The following is a 15,000-nucleotide window of genomic DNA, read 5'->3' as shown; positions in this document are numbered from 1 at the left end:
ACATTGCAACTTATTGCCCTGGCCACATCTGCAGCACACTCATGCCTCCTGCAGCATGCCTAAGGCACGTTCACGCAGATGAGCAGGACCCTAGGCATCTTTCTTTTGGTGTTTTTTAGAGTCAGTAGAAAGGCCTCTTTAGTGTCCTAAGTTTTCAAAACTGTGACCTTACTGCCCGTCTGTAAGCTGTTAATGTCTTAACGACCGTTCCAGAGGTGCATGTTCATAATTGTTTATGTTTCATTGAACAAGCATGTGAAACAGTGTTTATACTCTTTCCAATGAAGATCTGTGAAGTTATTTGGATTTTTACAAATTCTTTGAAAGACAGGGTCCTGGAAAAGGGATGTTTCTTTTTTGCTGAGTTTATTTACCAATTAGACTCAAATAAAAAGTAACAATAACGAGACTATATACAGGGGGGCATCGGTACTGAGTCAGGTGTGGGGGTACAGGTTAATTGAGGTAATTTGTACGTGTATGTGGGGGTGAAGTGACTATGCATAGATAATAAACAGCGAGTAGCAGCAATGTACAAAAGGATGGTGGGGTGTCAATGTAAATTGTCTGGTGGCGATTTTATTAATTGTTCAGCAGTCTTATGGCTTGTGGGTAGAAGCCGTTGAGGAGCCTTTTGTTTCTAGACTTGGAGCCCGGTACCGCTTGCCGTGCGATAGCAGAGAAAACAGTCTATAACTTGGGTGACTGGAGTCTCTGACAACTTTATGAGTTTTCCTCTGACACCATAAACTACCAAAATGAAGTTGCACACTCCATGTATAAACTCCCAGCAATTTATTGGGTATTTACCACTGTTTGGGCATCACTATGCCTTCCTCAGGGGTATTGTCATGAATACTTGACCCAGGTTATGTAGACAAACAGTGCAAACCAATGACAATAGTGAGGAGTGTGTCATAATGATTAAGTTAATTCAAATGAATTAATGAAACTGTTAAAAAAATAGTATATGGCATATTAAATCTACGACGCTAATGTTATCATATAGAAACATAATGGAATATTTTACAACATATTCGCATTAACATACATTGTTTCATTCAATTTCACATAATTTTCTATTTCATTTCATATTTGTTACATGTAATCTTTTTGGTTCGACCTTAATGTTTAAGGAGCATCATCAAACAGGGGGAACATATTAGGTGTACGCTAATAAGCTGGAAAAATGTTGTTCATAAGAAGGGCCTGAGATCAAAGTCCCCGCCTATTTTATACAGGCCCTGGATGGCAGGAAGCTTGGCCCCAGTGATGTACTGAGCTGCTCGCATCACCTCTGTAGCGCCTTACGGTCAGATGCCGAGCAATTGCCATACCAGGCGGTGATGCACCGGTCAGGATGCTCTCGATGGTGCAGCTGTAGAACCTTTGAGGATCTGGGGACCCATGCCAAATCTTTTCAGTCTCCTGAGGGGGAAAAGGTTTTGTCGTGCCCTCTTCACAACTGTCTTGGTATGTTTGAACCATGATAGTTTGTTGGTGATGTGGACACCCAAAGAACTTGAAACTCTCAACCCGCTCCACTACAGCACTGTCGATGTTAATGGGGGCATGTTCAGCCCTCCTTTTCCCTTGAGTCCATGATCAGCTCCTTTGTCTTGCTCACATTGAGGCAGAGGTTGTTGTCCTGGCACCACACTGCCAGTTCTCTGACCTCCTCCTTATAGGATGTCTCATCGTTGTCGGTGATCAGGCCTACCACTGTTGTCTCGTCAGAAAACTTAATGATGGTGTTTGAGTCGTGTTTGGCCACGCAGTCGTGGGTGAACAGGGAATACAGGAGGGACTAAGTAAAAACCCCTTGAGGGGTCCCAGTGTTAAGGATCAGCGTGGCAAGCGTGACGTGTTGTTGCCTACTCTTTCCACCTTGGCGTGGCCTGTCAGGAAGTCCAGGATCCAGTTGCAGAGGGAGGTGTTTAGTCCCAGAGTCATTAGCTTAGTGATGAGCTTCTCGTGGGCACTATGGTGTCGAATGCTGAGCTGTAGTCAATGAACAGCATTCTCACATAGGTGTTCCGTTTGTCCAGGTGAGAAAGGGCAGTGTGGAGTGCGATTGAGATTGTGTCATCTGTGGTTCTGTCAGGGCTGTTTCAAAGCACTTCATGACTACTGATATGAGTGCCACTGGGCGGTAATCATTTAGGGGCAGGTTGCCTTCGTTCCTAGGGCACAGGCACTATGGTGGTCTGCTTGAAACATGTAGGTATTACAGACTCAGTCAGGGAGAGGTTGAAAATGTCAGAGAAGACACTTGACAGTTGGCCCGCGCATGCTTTGAGAACATGTCCTGGTAATCCATCTGGCCCAGCGGCTTTGTGAATGTTGACCTGTTTTAAAGTTTTTGTTCATGATGGCTACTGAGAGCATTATCACACAGTCATCCAGAACAGCATGTGTGTTCAGTAAGTCTGCCAGATCAGAGGCAGTAGGGATGACCAGGGATGTTCTCTTGATAAGTGTGTGAATGGACCATTTTCCTGTCCTGCTATGCATTCAAAATGTAATGAGTACTTTGGGTGTCAGGAAATTGTATGGAGTAAAAAGTACATTCTTTTCTTTTAGGAATGTAGTAAAGTAAAAAGTTGTCAAAAATATTAAAGTAAAGTACAGATACCCCCAAAACGTATTAAGTTGTACTTTAAAGTATTTTTACTTAAGTACTTTACTTAAGTACTTTACACCACTGTTAGCAAGATTACGATAACTAACCCTTTTATCTGTAGTGTCAGCTAGCTAGCTATATTGGCTACTGTGCTAGCTAGCTGGCTAGATAAACATTTAAACAGAGACTTGATTACACACAGGTGGATTGTATTTATCATCATTAGTCATTTAGGTCAACATTGGATCATTCAGAGATCCTCACTGAACTTCTGGGGAGAGTTTGCTGCACTGAAAGTAAAGGGGCTAAATAATTTTGCGTTTTGATTTGTTAAAAGTTTGAAATATCCAATAAATGTCGTTCCACTTCATGATTGTGTCCCACTTGTCGTTGATTCTTCAAAAAAAATACAGTTTTATATCTTTATGTTTGAAGCCTGAAATGTGGCAAAAGGTCGCAAAGTTCAAGGGGGCCGAACACTTTCGCAAAGGCACTGTATTTGTTCATTTGAAATTGATATTTTTGCGTTGGTAAAATGTGTTATGTAAGAAATGGCAGTGGAAAGGCCATTATGCGCAAATATTGATATATGACTTGGAGTCACGTGATGCTATGGTGGTCCTCCCACTATGACTCGGGAACCATACAGTTTATTGGACTACAGATGAAAAAGTATACTGAACAAAAATATAAATGCAACAATTTCAACGATGCAACAATTTCAACGAGTTTACAGTTCATATTTGAAATCAGTCAATTTAAATGGACTTCACAGAGTTGCAGGGACGCAACCATGGGTCTGAGAGGATATAGGCCCACCCACTGGGAGCCAGGCCCAGCCAATCAGAATGAATTTTCCCCACAAAAGAGCTTTATTACAGCAAGAAATACTCCTCAGTTTCATCAGCTGTCCGGGTTGCTAGTCTCAGACTATCCAACAGGTGAAGAAGTCAGATGTGGAGGTCCTGGGCTGGCGTTGTTACACGTGGTCTGCAGTTGTGAGGCCGGTTGGGCGTACTACCAAATTCTCTAAAACGACATTGTAGAGTTGGCTTATGGTAGAGAAATTAACATAAAATTATCTGGCAACAGCTCTGGTGGACATTCCTCCAGTCAGCATGCCAATTGCATGCTCCCTCAAAACAAACTTGAGACATCTGTGGCATTGTGTTGTGTGTCAAAACTGCACATTTTAGTGGCCTTTTATTGTCCGCAGCACAAGGTGCACTTGTGCAATGATCATGCCCCTTTTAATCAGCTTCTTTCTATGCCACAACTGTCACGTGGATGGATTATCTTAGCAAAGGAGAAATGCTCATTAACAGGGATGTAAACAAATTTGTGAGAGAAATAAGCCTTTTGTGTGTGTGGAGGGAACGGTTAGAACGCAATTGAGTGATTGAGACACAGAGGGGAAAGTGAATTTAGGAGATGAACGGTGTGATGCTTGGCTTGGTTTCTTTTTGTTGTGCCCCGCAAATGCACATGTACAAATTGAACACTAGAGTCGAAGCAAATTCACGTTGTCTTCAAGACAAAAATGTAACTTGCCGGTTCAGGTAGCCAAAGCTCATTCCACGAATAATTGTACCAATATTTGAAAAAAAAATGATCTTTGGTTAAAGATCGAGATTTGACGGCCATTCGAGTACTCTATTATTCATGCCTATCCCTAAAAGATGGCCCTAAAGGTTGCCTGGTGTCGCTCAAATTCTTCTTTATCTGTTCCGTGTATCCCCTTTAGCTGACAGATCATACATCAATAAAGAAGTGCATAGACGAATGTGAGGCAAGGATAGGAATTGCAAGTGTCAACGACAGCCTGGTTGACGTTTTAATGATTTCATTTAGCAATGTATCAGGTGTGAGAATGTGACATTTTTCTCCACTCTAATTTGCAGGTCTTCATTACAGGGGAATCCCTATCCAAGACCTGTAAGTGACAGACATCTAAACCAGAACAAATGTTTCTCTTTCAGGAACTATTGTGTCATTTCACTATTGTCTAATGTATTGGTTTTATTTTTTGTTCTTTAATTGCAGCTCTACCTGCCTGTAATGGGACTGGCAACCCAGAGAGGCAGGAAGCTGAAAGCACAGCAACGCATGAGGAAGCAGGCCAAGCCGGTTTACTTACAGTCACATGACGAAGACAATTGAGACTAGATTAACTCATGTTGCCAAGGACAGGAAGACCGTCACTGGCTGATCTCAGGAGGAGTTGAGTTCATATGACCACTCGCTGTAGATGACAAAAAGTAATTTACATCCAATGTTCATCACGCACATCAATGTTCATCAAGCAAATTTCAATTCGCACTGCAGGATCCAATCCATCATGTCTGTGCAACAGTATACTTTACCGAGTATATGTATGCATGCATTTCTGACAAAAGCTGTTATGTAAAATGTCAGTCTTGTCTGTCCCGTAAGATAGTCAGCCAAAAAGATGTATGATATTGTTTTGACTATTTATTCTGTCAATAAATTGAGTTTTGATAAATGCCACTCCTCTGCATTCATGCTTTCAATAAATAAATAAAAGACAGATGAAATCTGTCAGTAGAAAATACTTAGATTCCTCAGTACTTTTCCGATACTTTTTAGCCAGTAGTTCTGAAAGTAGCGCTCACGAGCCAAAAGTGGTCCCGAAAATGTTGTACTTCACCATCACATCATTGTTCTCTAGCCTCTGTAGCATGCATAAAGAGAATAAAATAAAATAAAACTCTGTAGTGTTCATGAGCTGTGCACATGCATGGCTTCACCCCACAACCTCATTGGACAATGCAGTGCCAATCAGACCTTGCGTCCCACTTTAACCTTGCAAGCTCATTGGGCATCATTCCACCTGCAAATCAACATTGTCTGTCGTGCTTGGTTTCTGGCTAATTCCCTTTGTTGTACAGACTGGTAGAGCAATCAAGCGATTGTGATAATGTAATTTATACAATGGAAAAGTTATAACCTACTTACTGTATGTTTGCATCAAATGACCTATCCTTTAAAGTCATGTAATGATTACAGTGCCTTCAGAAAGTATTCACGCCCCTTTACTTTTCCACATTTTGTTGTGTTACAGCATGAATTTAAAATGGATTCAATTGAGATGGTTTTGTCACTAAACACAATACCCCATAATGTCAAATTCAAATGATGTTTGACATTTTTACAAATTAATTCAAAATGAAAAGCTGAAATGTCTTGAGTCTATAAGTATTCAAGCCCTTTGTTAATGGCAAGCAGTAAAGATTTGCTGAACAAGTTAAAAGTTGCATGGACTCACTCTGTATGCAATAATAGTGTTTAACATGATTTTTGAATTACTACCTCATTTCTACCCCCCACACACTTATCTGTAAGGTCCCTCAGTCGAGTAGTCAATTTCAAACACCGATTCAACCACAAAGACCAGGGAGGTTTTCCAATGCCTTGCAAACAAGGGCACCTATCTGTAGGCGGTAAAAAAATAAGCAGACATTGAATATCCATTTGAGCATAGTGAAGTTATTAATTACACTTTAGATGGTGTATAAATACACCCAGTCACTACAAAGATACAGGCGTCCTTCTAACCTAGTTTGCCGGAGAGGAAGGAAATCCCTACAGATTTCACCATGAGGCCAATGTTGATTTAAAAAAGTTATAGTTTAATGGCTGTGGTAGGAGAAAATGAGGATGGCTCCACAACATTGTAGTTACTCCACAATACTAACCTAATTGACAGAGTGAAAAAAAAGTAGCCTGTACAGAATATAAATATTCAAAAGCATGCACCCAGTTTGCAACAATGCACTAAAGTAATATTGCAAAATATGTGTCAAAGCGATTATGTTTTTGTCCTGAATACAAAGTGATATGTTTGGGGCAAAATCCAATACATCACATTACTGAGTACCACTCTCCATATTTTCAAGCATAATGGTGGCTGCATCATGTTATGGGTATGCTTGTAATTGTTAAGGACTGGGGAGTTTTTCAGGATAAAAAATTAATGGAATGGAGCTGAATACAGGAAAAATCCTAGAGGGAAAACCTGGTCCAGTCTGCTTTCCACCAGACACTGGGAGATTAATTAACCTTTCAGTGGTACAATAACCCAAAACACAAGGCCAAATCTACATTGGAGTTGCTACTAAGAAGACAGTGAATGTTCCTGAGTGGCCGAGTTAGTTTAGACTTAAATCTACTTGAAAATCTATTGCAATACCTGAAAAATGGTTGTCTAGTAATGACTAACAACCAATTTGACAGAGCTTGAACATTTTTTTAAAGAATAATGGGCAAATGTTGTACTTTACCCGTATACTTACCCAGAGACTCACAGCTGTAATCGTTGGCAAGGTGCTTCTACAAAGTGTTGACTCAGGGGTGTGAATCATTATTTAAATTAGATATTTCTGTATTACACTTCCAATAATTGTAAAGACATTTCTAAAAACATGTTTTCACTTTGTCTTTATGAGGTATTGTGTGTAGATGGGTGAGAAAAACATATAATTAATCAATTTTGAATTCAGGCTGTAACACAGCAAAATGTGAATTAAGTCAAGAAGTATGAATACTTTCTGAAAGCACTGTATATATAGGTCTAGTATTTGCCTACATGATGAATGATGATCGCTCCATTCATGAAAATGGATCGCTACTACAGACTGAGTCACGTGGCCGTGGCTTGCTACATAGAGCAGGCATTCAGTTTCTGTTCGATTGGACGTTAGAATTGTCCAAACGAAAGTGACCTAAGCGGCTTTGAGTATGATATGATCGTTGGTGCTTGGCAATGGATCCAGTATCTCAGAAACAGCCCTTCTGGGCTTTTCAAGCATGACAGTGTCTAAGGTTCACAGAGAACAGTGCGACAAACAAAAAATATCCAGTCAGCGGCAGTCCTGTGGGTGAAATCAGCTCGTTGATGAGAGAGAGTGTATAAGGAGAATGGCAAGAATCGTGCGTGCAAGCGAACAGCCGGGCCATAGGCAGACCAATAACGGCGCAGTACAACAGTGCTGTGAAGAACGGCATCTCGGAACGCACAACTCGTCGATCCCTTGTTACAGATGGGTATTGCAGCAGACGACCATCCCAGGTTTCAGCTAAAAAACAAGAAAAGCAGCTCCAGTGGGCACGCCATCACCAACACTGGACAATGGAGGAAAACATTGCCTGGTCCGATGAATTACGGTTACTGTTGCGTCATGCTAATGGCATGACACAGACAGGATTTGACGTAAGCAGCATGAGCCACTGGACCCCTACTGCCTGGTGTCAAATCTATACAGGCTGGTGGCAGTGGTGTAACGGTGTGAGGAATGTTTTCCCTGGCACACGCCGGGTCCCGTGATACCAATTGAGCACGTTTCCATGCCCCCAAAGTATTCAGGCTGTTCTGGAGGCAAAGTGGGGTCGTACCCGGTAGTAGATGGGTGTACCTAATAAACTGACCACTGAGTGTATATTGTTGTGAGTGTACATAGAGTCATTGCAAGATAGGGTCAATGCAGATAGTCCGGGTAACCATTTAATTAACTATTTGGCAGTCTTATGGCTTGGTGGTAAAAAGCTGCAGAGTGAACAGTCTATGGCTTGGGTGGCTGGAGACTGGCAATTTTACTGACCTATTTCTGACACTTCCTGATGTAAAGGTCCTGGATGGCAGGGATCTCGGCCTCCGTGATGTACTGGGCTGTTCGCACCACAGTCTGTAGCACTTTGCGGTCGAGGGCAGTGCATTTGCCATACCAAGTCATGAGCAGCCAGTCAAGATGGTCTCAATGCTGCAGTTGCAGAACTTGGATACAATGCCAGCATACAGTCATCTGTGAAAGTGTGAGACATACGACAGACAAGTTCAAATGTGCACTAGCACACAAGCAGGTGAAAAGCTACGAAAGCTTTGACAGAATGCGCTTCTGTGGAGAAGCATAAAATGTTTATAATGATGACATTAGTGCACAGTAAAGTGGCCGGTATTAGTTAGTGCTGTTTTTTTTACATTTCTGGTGTTGATTCAGGAGTTAAATGAACGCCAGGTTTTACATTAATACTCATTGGTGCAAAAGAACCCCAGTGTTGGTATTAATACCCAGATTTGAACCAAAGCCACGCCCATCATTATCATATTTTCCAGGATGCTCTATTGCAGGTTGATTTTTAGAATTGTTTCAATATCTAATATATTTTTGCATATATAAATATAAATAACACACTTAAAAAAAAACTAATCCAATCTGTTTCTTGGATTTATTGCACCCGTTACTGAAATGGTTATTCCAGTTTAGATTCTTTGGGTAGTTTTATGTGTTACTTTTCCCAACCCGAGCAGTCATTCAGAATGCAGGTTGCTGGTGAATTTTGTCTGGATTCCAATAAGAATTTTAAAAACTCTTAGCAAGACAACATCATGTGACTTTGAGGCCTGATGTGGCCTTATGAAATATGTATTGTATTGTTGTAAATAATTACATTTGAATGATAACATATTTGCATAGGATTTCACTTGGTGAAGGTCACAGGACTGAACATGAATAAATGCAACAACCATGTCTCTGTCACTAACAAATAGTCCTTGGTGGTAACTCTACATTTCACTCAAAATGCAAAGCATACTGGGAAATATGCAAATAAGGCTTTACACTAAGCAATGTTTTAATTTAAGACAGAAGATTATGGACCTGAATAGAACAGTGTTAAATGTAACACACTCAGTGTTGATTTAACACTGGAGAATTTTCTGTGTGACAATGACAACCTTGGTTACCTAGATTAGAGAAATCATGTAAAACAACTGCCTAATAAGATATACCAAATCAAAAAGTGTGACAAAGCTGAAGAATGCTGAAACATAAGCAACATTACATGAAAGTGAGGCACATCCTGGGCCAGAAACTTGGCCATGTTGACGTTCATCAGAGCTCTGAGCAGCAGAACACTCGTTCTTATCAGGGTATGTCAGTTAAGTTAACTGCGGCAGTCAGGACTGATTTGACGGCGCACATTGTACCATTGTCATAGTGATCCTGCGAGGACAGCTGCTCTGAACACAGGCGGTAGGCCACCAGGTTGTTTGATTTATTTTACTTTGTTGTATTATCTTGGTTCCCACCCCCACTTCCCGCAAAGGAATAATTGTTTTATTCAATACCCCGTACAGTAGGTGGTGGCAACACGTCAATGGGTGTAGTCTGCCATAAAACGTTGAAGAAGAAGAAGGTGGCCACCAAGGCTGGCTCTAGCCTTTGGGGGACCCTCCACCAAGCGGTTGTTGTTGTTGTGGACCCGCACTTGACAGCAGAGAGAAAAATGTACATTTTAAAGTACATTTCCTGCCGTTCTAAACATTTTGCAATGGGGAATATAAAAAATGTTGAAGTTGGCGTAAAGATCCCGAACAGTCATTCTGATTCCCATGTAAAATAGCCTTTTAAATGACGAAAATATCACCCATAATACAGTATTGCTGGCTGAAGACCTAGCTAACCAGTAACTAGCCAATACCAGATAAAGATGAAAGGGGAAACATATAAAGTACCAATCAAAAGTTTGGACACACCTACTCATTCAAGGGTTTTTCTTTATTTGACCATTTTCAAAATTTTCTACACTGATCTTTTCAGGAAACTTACTGATCGCAACAGTTTGTTGAGGGCTGATAGTTGTCACCCGCTTCCCTTGGAAAACGTTTGCCCTACAGCCAATTCTGTCGAATCAAAAGAATTAGATTTCAACAGAAATATGGCTGAGACACAAAGACAATTCAAGGAGAGGGGTTACAAAAATGGTCAGATTAATATTGTCATTGAGGAAATTCAAAACAAACCGAGACATGATCTTTTTCAAGGACAGTCTTGCAAAAATAGCATTTATTGTGTTCTAACTGCCCGCTATTCAAAGTGCTCTGAACAAATTAAAGGAATCGTTCACAAACATTGGCACATTCTAAGATCCTCGGTAACGTGTTTTCAGACCCTCCCTTGGTCGTATTCTCGCGGGGCAGAAATCTCAGAGATCAATTGGTAAACTCTGATTTACCACCTCAAGATATCCCTGCACAACGTCTGTTTGCACCCCTATTGGATGGAAACTACAAATGTAATTGCTGTGCTCAATGCAATGGCACTTATAAATGTAGATCCTTCAAACAACCCTAACAGGGAAACAGATCCCAATCAAAGGTGTTATCATGTGCTCCACTAAGGCAGTTACTTATCTTATAACTTGTAAAAAAACTATGTGGGTAAAACAATGCGCAAATTAAAAGTACGAATCTCAGTGTGTCGTAGCACCATTAGGTGCAAAAAATTGATTTACCCAGTTGCGGCTCAATTTTGGAAGCAAACCACTCGATTTCGTCCCTACGTTATATCGACATCGAACATGTCACCCTCCCTGGGTGAGGTGATGACCTCGACATTTTATTGTTAATACGAGAGGCTGCCTGGATCTTTAAAGACCCTTGCTCCCTTCGGTCTTAACGTAGACTTTGATCTGAAGCTCTTCTTGTGATTATTGTGATTTTGCTATTGTAAATGTTTGTAGGCCTATGTAGCCAAATTGTGTCTATGATCATTTGCTATCCTTTCATGTTTTTGGTATTTTTTATTTTTAAATATCTGACAATTAACCAATGATATCAGGCCACACCCAGCCTCTGATTACAGACACCTGTGTGTGTTAAATTATTGCGTCTGAGCTCCTAGAGTGTGCAGCTCTCCTTTAAATGTTCAAGCGTTATACTCCGCTAGCCAGCACCTCTGTCTAAATAAGTGTGCGTTTCTTCCACCTCTAGAATAATAGTAAAGACACCAAAACTATGAAATAACACATATGGAATCATGTAGTAACCAAAAAGTGTTAAACAAAATATATGTTATATTTTCGATTCTTCAAAATAGCCACCCTTTGTCTTGATGACAGCTTTGCACACTCTTAGCATTCTCTTAACCAGCTTCATGAGGAATGTTATTTCATAGTTTCGATGACTTCACTATTCATTTTCGAAGAAAGAAAGAAAATAGTAAAAATAAAGAAAAACCCTTGAATGAGTAGGTGTGTCCAAACTTTTGACTGGTACTGTAAGTATCCTCGCCATAGATAGGGTAATAGGGTAAACTTTTAATTATATTTTAGGACACCCTACAATCAGATTTTGGCACCAGTAGAGTAGCTTTCTAGCTATATAAACCTTGCTCCTCAGCAACACGCCTTCTCCGATGTTGGTGAAAAACATGATTTTGACTGTTCAAGACCTTTAAAGCAATTTTTCATGCAATTCTATTCATTTTGCCATGGCTTGTGCCATGTTAATGATACCTGAGTGAGAGTGACTAACAAAATCAATGGGGGCCCCCTGGAGTTCAGGGCACCTGAGCACGTGCCCTGGGTGCCCGGTTGGTATTTGTCTATGATTACTACAAGTTTAGATAACTGACTAGACTAATTTACCAATCTAAAAATTGTTAGCTGACATGACTAATTGTGTGAAGAACTGTAAAACCAAATTTCGAAGTTGCACCTTGTGTATTCTACTATTCTAACTCTTAACAGTCGCCCCTGACCACTTATGCCTTGAGCTGGCCCTGATTCCCGGCAAGACTGATAGGAACACCAAGATAGGGATTATTTTGAGTCAATGTGAGGAGTTAGATAACTATGTATGACTAGACAACCATAGTAGATTAGTTATATATCAGTATGATTTATACCTGCGAGACTCAATAAAGCCCATGTCATTTAGTGAGATCTCACCAATGAGACCGTAGTCTGGTATTATCATGGCCAACCTGCAAGAGAAGATTGACAGCTCCACACTCCCAGTCTTTCTTGCAACAATCCTCATGCTAAATTTGTTTAACTATACAATGAAGTAAATTATAAAATGGTCAATTGTGACCTATCCCTTTAAGTTTAACAAAAACAACTATAGTCAGTGGTAGGTGTACTGTATCGTGACGTTGTCTGGGAGCTCGGCCCTGCCTGCGTAACCAGGGTTCATGGTGATGAAGATAGAGTAGGTAGGAATGAGGACAACTCGGTTCCCTCGAACATGAAGGTCTTCAGGTCCCTGGCGATGGCCTGCTGGATGCTCAGCACCTGCTGGGCCACCACAGACAGCACCTCCACTTCGATCTCGGTTGAACTAGTTGAAGCAGACCCACACCCTGGATTGTGCCAGTCCATTGAAGAACTTACTCATGGCCTTGCAGATCAGGCTGTCAGAGCAGTTGAACACCACACACTCAGCGAAGCAAAGAACAAGACAAAACAAATCATATTGTAGTGGATTAATGCAATGAAATACGACATGCCTACCTGAAGACTATCTGTTAGCTTAGGGTGAAAGTCAAGACACAGTAATGCACTATCATGTACCTGCTTAGCCCTCGGGGCTCCTACCAGGTTCAGTTTCAGAGCACCCATCAGTGTCCTAGGAGTACACATAACATGCAACCTCCAATATGACATGACTGTTCTCTTTTCATGGACATATAGTACCTTTCAATATCCTTATGGAATAACGTATTTCCAGCAACTGTGCCCATGTATGCATAGCTTTGGGAAGTTGTTTTGAGTAGATGGTGCTGAGTGCAGGGGCTGAAAATAATTACCTTTATAATAAAGCATTTACAGGCTAACATCTACAGGCTAACAAAAACAACATTTCCTAATGTGATGAGTAGCCTAAGCATAGGACAAGATTCGGTAACAGTAGCCACTGCAGCCTAAATTAAATTGAAATACATTTGCCAAAATTATATAACTACTCCTGTCTGTACAGAAATAAATCAAATATTTCAAAATACTTAACCATCAGAAGGCCTATACCTACTTGGGAAGTCCGCAATTAGGGCAGCACGCGTGGCAATAGGCCTAGCCGATCATTGAGATGCGGCTGTCAGTGAAAAGCAATGCATCTAAAATATGTGCAAAGATGATGTGTCTCGAGTATAATTTGAAATGCTGAAACGAGAAGAAGGGGAGGGGGTGTGCGGCGACAATATTAGCTCATCTCCCATAATGTGCTCAGCTCTCCATAAAGCGCTGAGCTGCCTTCCTCCCACCAATTCTTGCGCATTAATTGTTTTATTGTGTTAACTGTTTGCCCTTTGATTGTTGATTATCATCAATTCCCCATTACATATGTCACCAGTAGTACATTTACTGTTAATCCCCATAATCACATTTGTGTAGTGGTATACAGTTGAGCAGACAAGTTTTGTAGGATTTCCACTCGTGGAGATAATTTAACAGGGTCTGGAAGAAAATAGGTGTTTTTGAAATACATTTTATGCAATTCTGTCATTTGCATGAGAGAAGACATTACCAGAATATTTTAAAATACCAAACAAATGGCCAAATGCAGGCTACTGTGCAACTCGCTATTCAGGCAGGATGCAATTTTGGAACATTATAATTTATATTTATTTATGTATTTCTAATAATTTCTTGTGTCGTGTATCCTTATATACCAAACTGTTATTATTGTAGGCCTATTTATTAATCTGAACCAGTTATTTTAATATGCTAAACATTGAAATGTATGTTGAGACATGTCCTTGGCTAAATGGATTGATCTGTCTTTTTAGTTGTGTGCTCTGTATTTATTTTAAGATAGGTATAAGTAGGCTTTTTGTAAAATAGTCTTTTTGTAAAAAAAAAATATATATCATTAGCCTAATGCTGACATTTGTTGGGTATTGTAGGTACTGGTATGGTTGGCAAAATAGCCTGTTCAAAACCTTTTGTTTTGTTTCATTCTGTTGAAACAAAACTGTACTGTCAACACCAACCTTATTTGTGTTTACCCACGATATAATATCCTGCTTGCATTTCACTTATAAACAATGAAGCGACTTACTTTTGATCTGACCCTAATAAAGTTTAGAAACTTTGTGAAGGTTTGGTGTGGCTATTACACTGAGTGTATGAAACATTAGGAACACCTGCTTTTTCCATGACAAATACTGACCAGGTGAATCTAGGTGAAAGCTTTAGCCTTGATGTCACTTGTTAAATCCACTTCAATCAGTGTAGATGAAGGAGACAGGTTGAAGAAGGATTTTTTTAGCCTTGAGACAATTGAGACATGGATTATGTATGTGTGCCATTCAGAGGGTGAATGTGCAAGACAAATCCTTTAAGTGCCTTTGAACAGGGTATGGTAGTAGGTGCCAGGGTCACCGGCTTGAGTGTGTCAAGAACTGCAACGCTGCTGGGTTTTTCACGCTCGACCGTTTCCTGTGTGTATCAAGAATTGTCCACCATCCAAAGGACAACCAGCCAACTTCACACAACTGTACGAAGCATTGGAGTCAACATGGGCCAATATCTCTTTGGAACGCTTGCAAGCCGAAGAACACCATCCCAACCGTGAAGCA

General features: G+C 40.5%; 1 pseudogene; it reads right to left on the bottom strand.

The window, feature by feature from the left end:
* Positions 1-8,241: 8,241 nt before the first annotated feature.
* Positions 8,242-13,042, bottom strand: LOC127919405 (dynein axonemal heavy chain 3-like; annotated as a pseudogene).
* Between the last annotated feature and the right edge of the window lie 1,958 nt (positions 13,043-15,000).

Source organism: Oncorhynchus keta, unplaced genomic scaffold (assembly GCF_023373465.1).
Source record: "Oncorhynchus keta strain PuntledgeMale-10-30-2019 unplaced genomic scaffold, Oket_V2 Un_contig_16568_pilon_pilon, whole genome shotgun sequence".
In the NCBI taxonomy this organism is placed as follows: Eukaryota; Metazoa; Chordata; class Actinopteri; order Salmoniformes; family Salmonidae; genus Oncorhynchus; species Oncorhynchus keta.
This window is presented reverse-complemented; position numbering and strand designations above follow the sequence as displayed.